Consider the following 7681-nt stretch of genomic DNA (forward strand, 5'->3'; position numbering starts at 1 on the left):
GGCGGAGGCAGGACTATAGGACCAAGCGCTCGGCTGGCTTCATTCTTATCTGACTAATAGGTCCCAGAGGTAGTGTTGGGCACCTTCGTGTCCAAACCTAGGCGGTTGGACTGCGGGGTACCACAAGGCTCGACACTTAGCCCGCTGCTTTTTAACATTTATTTAGCCCCACTTTTTACTTTAATTGCTAACTGGGGTGTCACGGCAATTTCATATGCCGATGACACCCAGTTAGTTTTTCCTTACTCAGAGGTGTCAGAGGCAGCATTTGCTAACTTCAAGGGGTGTCTTCGCGACGTGGCAAGTTGGATGAATACTAACAAACTGAAGTTGAACGCCGAAAAAACTGAGGTGATCTTCTTTGGGAAATGCCTCCACCCCTCTGCGGTGGCCTACAGTGATGGGCACGGCGCCTATCCCCAGCACTAAGGCTAAAAATCTGGGGGTAAAGTGGGATGATAGTTTATCTTTTTTGCCCCACATCCAACAGGTGGTCGGAGGATGCTTAAGCAAATTAGGGAACTTACGAAAATTTCTTCGGCTTTTGCCAAAGGGATGCCGTAAAACGGTAATCCATGCTATGGTCACCTCTAGGCTGGATTATGCTAACGGTCTATATCTGGGCCTTCCGAAATATCTGATCCAACGGTTACAAACCGTCCAGAATGCGGCTGCGAGACTGGTAAATCATATCCCATTTAAACAGCGTGTCTCTCCTCATTTGTACAGCCTACACTGGCTACCGGTAGCTAGTAGAATCAAATTTAAGGCCTTGACCTTGGCTTTTAGAGCCTTACATGGAACTTGTCCTTGCTACCTGAAGGCTCGACTCCCTAGATATGTACAGACGCGATTTCTTTGTTCCAACTCCCTGCTCCAACTCCGTGTCCCACGAGTTAGGCATGCTCGGCAGGACCTTCTCGGCCAGCACGGCGAAGCTCTGGAACACTCTACCGCCGGTTATACAGTGGGCACCATCTGAAGCTATTTTTAGGAAGCTGCTGAAAACGTGGCTTTTTAAATAAGGAGCTTCCTCCTCTTTCTTTCTCATCACGCGGTTTTTCGCTTGCACTGCACGCTCAGCGCCGGGACACCTCTGGTTGAGGTCTCTGTACGCGCTTTACAAAATTCTGTATTATTATTATTATACAAAGAAAACAGTTTACAGGCAAAGGCAATACCCCAAACGTAAAAGGTAAAACACATCAAAACTCAACAATATGAAACTAAACATAGGCAATATTTTAGTATTGTAACTCCAGGAAGGTGCAGCAGTAGGGAAAGTGAGGGATAGTGTAGGGATGCAATTTATTATTCTAACTCCAGTAAGGTGCAGCAGTAGGGGAAGTGAGGGATAGTGTAGGGGTGAAATGTATTATTCCAAATCCAGGAAGGTCCAGCAGTAAGGAAAGTGAGGGATAGTGTAGGGGTGCAATTTACTATTCTAACTCCAGTAAGGTGCAGCAGTAGGGAAAGTGAGGGATAGTGTAGGGGTGAAATTTATTATTCCCAATCCAGGAAGGTACAGCAGTAAGGAAAGTGAGGTATAGTGTAGGGGTGCAATTTACTATTCTAACTCCAGGAAGGTCCAGCAGTAGGGAAAGTGAAGGATAGTGTAGGGGTGCAATTTACTATTCTAATTCCAGGAAATCGTGTCAGTTAAATCTGTAGTGAAAGGGAGAAAAAGTGCAGAGGAATACAGTCATCTAAACTTTTTAAAAGAATAAAAACAATCTATAACATATTCTTTCTATTCAATCTTTACATATTCACAACTACCTTTCAAAGAAAAACAAAGCAAAGCCAATACAAAGAAAACAGTTTACAGGAAAAGGCAATACCTCAAACTTAAAAGGTAAAACACATCAAAATTCAACAATATAAAACTAAACATAGAGCAATATTTTAGTATTGTAACTCCAGGAAGGTGTAGCAGTAAGGAAAGTAAGGGATAGTGTAGGGGTGCAATTTACTATTCTAACTCCAGGAAGGTGCAGCAGTAAGGAAAGTGAGGGATAGTGTAGGGGTGCAATTTACTATTCTAACTCCAGGAAGGACCAGCAGTAGGAAAATTGAATGATAGTGTAGGGGTGCAATTTACTATTCTAACTCCAGGAAGGTGCAGAAGTAGGGAAAGTGAAGGAAAGTAAAGGGGTGTAATTTAGTATTCAAAATCCATGAAGGTGCAGTAGTAGGGAAAGTGAGGGATAGTGTAGGTGTGTAATTTACTATTCTAACTCCAGTAAGGTGCAGCAGTAGGGAAAGAAAGGGATAGTGTAGGGGTGAAATTTATTATTCCAACTCCAGGAAGGTCCAGCAGTAGGGAAAGTGAGGGATAGTGTAGGGGTTTAATTTACTATTCTAACTCCAAGAACGGGCTGCAGCAGGGAAAGAGGGGGATAGTGTAGGAGTGTAAAATACTTTTCTAAATCGTGTCAGTTGAATCTGTAGTGAAAGGGATAAAAAGTGTTGAGGAATACAGTCATCTAAACTTTTTAAAAGAATAAAAACAATCTATAACATATTCTTTCTATTCAATCTTTACAGATTCACAACAAGCTTTCAAAGAAAAACAAAGCGAAGCCAATACAAAGAAAACAGTTTACAAGAAAAGGCAATACCCCAAACTTAAAAGGTAAAACATATCAAAATTCAACAATATGAAACTAAACATAGAGCAATATTTTAGTATTGTAACTCCAGCAAGGTGCAGCAGTAAGGAAAATGAGGGATAGTGTAGGGGTGCAATTTACTATTCTAACTCCAGGAAGGTGCAGCAGTAAGGAAAGTCAGGGATAGTGTAGGGGTGCAAATAACTATTCTAATTCCAGGAAGGTTCAACAGTAGGCAAAGTGAAGGATAGTGTAGGGGTGCAATTTACTATTCTAACTCCAGGAAGGTGCAGCAATAAGGAAAGTGAGGGATAGTGTAGGGGTGCAATTTACTATTCTAACTCCAGGAAGATGCAGCAGTAAGGAAAGTGAGGGATAGTATAGGGTGCGATTTTCTATTCTAACTCCAGGAAGGTCCAGCAGTAGGGAAAGTGAGGGATAGTTTTTGGGGAGTAATTTACTATTCTAACTCCAAGAAAGCGCAGCAGCAGGGAAAGTGAGGGATAGAGTAGGGGTGTAAAAAACTAATCTAAATGCTGTGAGTTGAATCTGTAATGAAAGGGATAAATAGTGCAGAGGAAAACAGTCTTTTAAACTTTTTAAAAGAATAAAAACAATCTAAAACATATTCTTTCTTTTCAATCTTTACAGATTCACAACTACCTTCCAAAGAAAAGCAAAATAAAGTCAATAAATAGAAAACAGTTTACAGAAAAAGGCAATACCGCAAAATAAAAAGGTAAAACAGATCAAAATGCAAAAATATGAAAGTAAACATAGAGCAACATTTTTGAATTGTAACTCCAGGAAAATTCAGCAGTAGAGAAAGTGAAGGATAGTGAAGGGGTGTAATTTCCTATTCTAACTCTAGGATATTTAAGGAGTAGGCAAAAGAATAGTTAACAAACAGGAGTACAGTTATGTAAACTTTGTTAAAAAATTAAAACATGCTATAACCTATTCTTTCTTTTCAATCTTTGCAGAATCTCAACTACTTAACAAATAAAAGCCAAGCAAAGCCAATACCAAATACACAGTTTACTGAAAAAGAAATAATAACCAGACTAAAAAGGTAAAACTAAAACACAGCAATACCCCTGCACTATACAGTTACAGTTTATACTTGATAGTAGTGGCATCAAAAGCAGGTATTTGAAAATAATCTGAGCACATCAGTACGATAATCCTTGATTTCAGGAATAGGTAAGAATTGATAACACAATTCACTACAGAAACGTTCTTTTCTTGTATGAAGTGTTCTTGTTTAATGTTCCTTAGTATATGCCAACACGTGTTTCATCGCAGGGAACAAACTGCGAATCTTCAGGGCTAAATGTGAAAACATAAAAAACACATATGTGTTCATGTTCTACTCAAGAACATATTGCAGTGGTGACTTGGGTGTGGAAAAAACCCTGGTGACAAACGACATGCCATTGAGTGACTTGGTGTCAATGTGACTACATATCACTGGTAGGGTGACATTACTGTGTTGTGATGAGAACAGGAGGGAAAAGTATTCTGAAATACGAACGGTATACATAAATAGATAAAAAAGTACGTGAAAAATAACCGGAAATAGGGTGGAGTGTAAGACAATGATGAGGAAAGTGAAGCGTGTCTGATAGGGCGGTGTCCCAAGTGACTGGTGAAGTTTAAAAAATATATATATATATATGTATACAATCTAAACATATTTCCTCATTCATGCTAGACATCTTACAACAAGGTCCAACAAGATATGGATGCTAATCATCGTTGGATTTCTCAGTTAGTACATAGTTTCAGTGCACTCTTATTGCGATGCTATCTGCCTGATTATCGCTGGGGGCACGATAACGGTAGTAGGTAGGACGTGGAATTAAAACTAAAATAGTAGTTATATATATTCAATGTTTAGACGGTATATGACTCCAAAATTTGGATGGCTAAGGAAGGAATTCGAATTCCGGATATTGCGTAAATCATGGTAGTGATTCCCAAGGAGAAAATGTCCTCCTATTCTGTAGTATGGCATGGAAGACAATAAAGGGTGGCAGAAAAAAACGCAAAGAAAAAACACTGAAAAAAAACACCAAAGTAATGGACATTCTGGAATTTCTCGTCGAAAGATATAGATCAAAAGTATTTGATAACAATATGATCATTGTTGGAAATATTGCTGACGAGAAACAGGTGCAGAAATTACATGCTCTTTTTACCGTATTCCCCACAATGCCAACGGACAAAAGGTGATGCATAGCGTTTAAAATAAACAAAGTCTTACCCTCATGTGTGGCAGATATATTGCTGCCATGAAAAAGCACCCGGTATGGGTCTTTGCTGGAACCCGGTATTTGGGCGTATCCAGCGGTCTGGGTTTCGATAGTGCGAACGTATATTCGTAACTCTAAAACGTGAGTTTACAAATAATATTTCAATAATATTTCAATAGCTACGTAGCCTGATACAAAACACTTAAAATAAAGTACTCAATATAGAGAAGAAAAGGCGACCTACCAAAAGTTTATAGCAATCGTGTGGTAACCGGGAGGAGAATTAAGTAGTAATACCGATTCATAGGCGGATACACCTAGACCGGTAAAAGACAAAAAGAGTGAACCAAAAAAGTGTTACATACGCGTGGCCAAGAAACGTTTGGTTTCGTAGATAGTTTTAAAACACACATGGTAAATGGCTCACCTAACTGGTACCAGTCTCCCTCTTGTGGTTCCCGGCGCCGTCTAACAAGGACGGTCATGTGACCGGAAGTTGCAGTGAGTTAAGTATCGGTGTCTTGCTTTCAACATAAAGAAAGCTAGACCGTCAATTGCCTCTAAGTGTTGGCAACAAAAAGAAGAGTTACGTAGACAGTGTTGTGAATGGAAGGAGTATATAATATTAACTCTATATTGGTAGCCTTGTGTTTATTCTTTTATAAGATCCATTTAGGATGTAATGTTCGCGAGTATTGGCAAAGTTTGCAGATTATGCGGATGTTTCTATTATTTGTCCGGAATTCCAGTATCGTTGTATGCCCGCTAAAAATGCGTCGTACAAGTGGTTAAGCTGGATTCGAGCAAGCTAAGTGCTTGGGGAAGCGGAAGTAACACACCTATACTGTTTGTTTATGGGTGTGTATTTTGGGGTGTGTATTATAATTCGTTAATTGGATAGTAGGAATACTTAAGAGCATGTTGTGAAGTATAGCATTGCTATGAAGAGTACACTGGCACTTGTAAAACACCCTCAAATATATATATGTATAAGCAGGCTAAGGGTACAAATGCTCGGCACCAATTAAGGGGTACTCTCTCGTAGACATTTTTATACATAATTAAGTCAGATTGAACAAAACACAAAATGTATAGACTTGGTGTGTCTCTATAATCGTATGAGTCGAACATTAAAGAAAGAGTCTGTTCACGTGTGTGTGAAAATTGCTGGGGCTTCTTACATTAGTGGACTTGGATCAGAGTCCGATGAAGCAAAATTAGAACAAACCAATAACACAATAAAAACAAGGTCAGGTTCTTGAGCTTTCATTCCTAGTTTGTTTCTGTTCTTTCCACTTTGGTTAACTAGTTGCCCAAAAAGAATTGTATTTCTGGGTCATAATTCAAACCGTGTTCTATACTTTGAAGGCGCATGATCCAAGTAGCTTCTTTGCGTCTAAGGGTTAGTTCGCGGTTGCCACCCCTTATGTGAGCTGGCACAGTTTCAATTCCAAAGAAGGCTACTGCGAAATCCTCTGTGTTTTCTTGGCATTTGGCTACATGTAGTGCCACAGGATATTTAGGATCTTGTTTCTGGATGGCCCTCATATGCTCTGAGATCCTTTCTTTTAATGCTCTTATGGTACTGCCAACATATTTTTTGCCACACCGGCATTCAATTATGTATATTACATATTTTGTGGTGCAGTTGATGTTTACTCTGATGTCATATATTTCCTTATTCGGTCCGTCAAAGTGTTTAGTTTTGTGTTTTGCCCATTTGCACATGGTACAAAAACCGCATTTGTAGAACCCGTTATTGCGTTGTGTTAGCCAATTCGGGGTCGTGTCAATGCGTGGGACTGTAGGACTAAGTCTGTTCCTCAGTGTTTTCCCTTTGCGAAAAGTAATTTGAGGGGATGTAGGAATAATGTCTTTCAATGTTGAGTCAGATTTTAGCAGACCCCAGTGTTTGGTCAAAATCTTCCTGATTGAACAATGTAGGGCATTAAACTCTGTGATCATTCTTACATTGGTCTCTTTCGCTTTGTTGGAAATCTTAGTCTTCAAAGTGTCTGTTCTTTTGATTTTACTGAGTTTCTTTTTTGCCTCTGATAGAATTGTGTTAGGGTAGCCTCGTTTTTTGAATCTTTTCTCCATATCTTGTATTGTTGAATCGAGATCATTGTCATCAGTACAATTTCGTCGTGCACGGAGAAATTCACCAAAGGGTATGGATCTGATCTGGTGTGATGGATGAAAACTATCCGCTCGCAGAATAGAATTACAAGAAGTTGGTTTTCTGTACAGTTTGCTGTGTAGCACAATTTTTATGATATAGAATTCTAGATCCAAAAATTCTATGCGAGACTTACTGGATTTCATGGTGAAACTTAGTTCCCAGTTGTTGTGATTGAGGTAATCAAAGAAACTTTGTAGCAGTTCATCTGTCCCAGTCCAAAGTAAGATGCAGTCGTCTATATAGCGACCCCAAAACAGAATAGAGTCAGTGTATGCGCTGCCCTGGGTGCCCCAAATATGGTCAGCTTCGAAAGCACCCATGAAAAGATTAGCGAAAGATGGCGAAAACTTGGAGCCCATGGCTACTCCTCTCTTTTGTTGGTACCACTGTTTATGAAATATGAAAAAGTTATTGTTTAGGATTAGGGTCATCATAGAGATTAGCATTTGCGTATGCGCCCAAATAGATGCTGATCGATTTGATAAGACTTTGGTGATCGCTTCTATACCCAGTGTTGGATTAATACTGGTGTAGAGTGCGACCACGTCCATGGTAACTAAGGTGGTGTGCGGTTGCCATTCCAGGTCCCCCAGCAGGCTAAGTATGTGCTTAGAGTCCTGAATATGTGAAGG

The 7681-nt window shown here is 39.7% G+C and overlaps 1 protein-coding gene across 1 annotated transcript in view; it reads left to right on the forward strand.

The window, feature by feature from the left end:
* LOC144806283 (uncharacterized) overlaps positions 1 to 2626 on the forward strand; it is an 80616-nt gene extending 77990 nt beyond the window's left edge. Inside the window, exon 4 of the transcript XR_013605753.1 lies at positions 2548 to 2626. The gene's annotated coding sequence lies outside the window, so the exon portion shown is untranslated. The remainder of the gene's footprint in view (positions 1 to 2547) is intronic.
* The last annotated feature ends 5055 nt before the right edge of the window (positions 2627 to 7681 follow it).

This window comes from Lissotriton helveticus, chromosome 1_2 (genome assembly GCF_964261635.1).
Source record: "Lissotriton helveticus chromosome 1_2, aLisHel1.1, whole genome shotgun sequence".
NCBI classification, from domain to species: domain Eukaryota; kingdom Metazoa; phylum Chordata; class Amphibia; order Caudata; family Salamandridae; genus Lissotriton; species Lissotriton helveticus.